Here is a 1628-nt window from a genome sequence, read left to right as displayed (position 1 = left end):
AGAAAGAAAAAATAGAGGAATCAATTTGGAAGAGGTAAAGATAAATTGCATAGAACTTGTGCTTGCTTCAGCAGCACATATACTAAAATTAGAATGATACAGAGATTAGCATGGCTGTTGTACAAGCATGACATGCAAATGCGTGAAGCGTTCCATATTTTTTGTGGATAGTGGTTGGAAATTTTGTTTTTTTCTTTTTTGTCTAAGACAGTCTCACTCTGTTGCCTTGGGTAGAGTGCTGTGTTGTCATAGCTCACAGCACTCTCCAACTTTGAGCTGTCCTCTCACCTCAGCCTTGCATGTAGTTGGGACTACAGGCACCTACCACAAAGTCTGGCTAATTTTTCCATTTTTAGTAGAGATGGGGGTCTCTTCCTTGCTCAGGGTGGGCTGGAACTCCCGAGCTCAGGAGATTCTCCCGCCTCAGCCTTCCAAAGTGCTAGGATAACAGGTGTGAGCCACTAGCCTTGTTTCTCATGTTTTTTTATTAGTGTTTTTTTTTTTGAGACTGAGTCTCACTTGTTGCCCTCAGAAGAATACACCAAGGCATTCAAAAGAATGCCCTGGTGTCACAGCTCACAGCACCCTCAACTTGGGCTCCTTGCCTGGCAAAGCTAGTATCTTCGTATATGAAAAAGTTCCTAAAGGCCAGATGTAGTAGCTCATGCCTGCAATCCTAGCACTCTTGAGAGGTCGAGGAAGGTGGAGTGCCTGAGCTCAAGAGTTTGAGACCAGCCTGAGCAAGAGCAAGATCCTGTCTCAAAAAAAAAAAAAAAAAATTTAAAAGTTCCTAGAAATATTGTGAAATATCAAAAAAATTGTAAGTTATTATAGCAACTAATTGGATGTATTAATATTGTGATGGAGATGACACAAGATAAGTGATAGCTTTCCGAGACAAACAGAAGGAACCACATATTTGGTGGTTTCTAATCTCTGCATATGTGAGCACATGGAAGTGTGTAAGATGGGGCTATGAGTTCAACATGTTAACTTTTCTGCAGAATATTTAGTTGTGGCTGCAGTATAGGATTTGTGAATTTGGTCTGAAACTCAGAAGTCAGTACTGAACATAGCCTAGGAGCCATCAGCCCTTTACCCCCACTTTGCTCCCTCTTCCTTACCTTTCAGTGGATCTTTTTTTTTTTTTGGAGACAGCCTCAAACTATAGCCATGGGTCGAGTGCCGTAGCATCACAGCTCATAGCAATCTCAAACACCTGGGCTTAAATGATTCTCTTGCCTCAGTGTTCTGAGTAGCGGAGAATACAGACATCCACCACAATGCCCAACTATTTTTTGGTTGTGGTTGTCACTGTTTGGCCGGCCCAGGTCAGATGGGAACCTGCCACCTCTGGTGTATGTGGCTAGCACTTTAGCCACTTAAGCTACAGGGACCACCGCAGTGGATCTCTTCTTAAGATAGAATACACAAGTTTCATAGGCTATGGTTCAATTAGCAGACATCTGCTAATGGAAGGCAGGCAACCAACTGTAGTGAAAGTAACTTCTTCTTGTGGTCCCTCTTTCTTTTGCTGTGGGAGCATCAGGATTTTTATAGTTTTGCAGGCCTTCTGCATAGCTGTTTATGTCCTGTGCCATAAATTGAAGCAAATGAAAAAAAAAAAA

At 42.2% G+C, this 1628-nt stretch overlaps 1 non-coding gene across 1 annotated transcript; it reads left to right on the top strand.

Annotated features, from left to right (window-relative positions):
• Positions 1 to 58: 58 nt before the first annotated feature.
• On the top strand, positions 59 to 162 carry LOC111726170. The gene has a single exon (XR_002774017.1). It is a non-coding gene; the product is annotated as a U6 spliceosomal RNA (small nuclear RNA).
• The last annotated feature ends 1466 nt before the right edge of the window (positions 163 to 1628 follow it).

Source organism: Otolemur garnettii, unplaced genomic scaffold (assembly GCF_000181295.1).
Source record: "Otolemur garnettii isolate 467f Iridium unplaced genomic scaffold, OtoGar3 scaffold00055, whole genome shotgun sequence".
Classification (NCBI taxonomy): domain Eukaryota; kingdom Metazoa; phylum Chordata; class Mammalia; order Primates; family Galagidae; genus Otolemur; species Otolemur garnettii.
The sequence above is the reverse complement of the archived record's forward strand: the minus strand, read 5'-3'. Positions and strand labels throughout refer to the sequence as shown.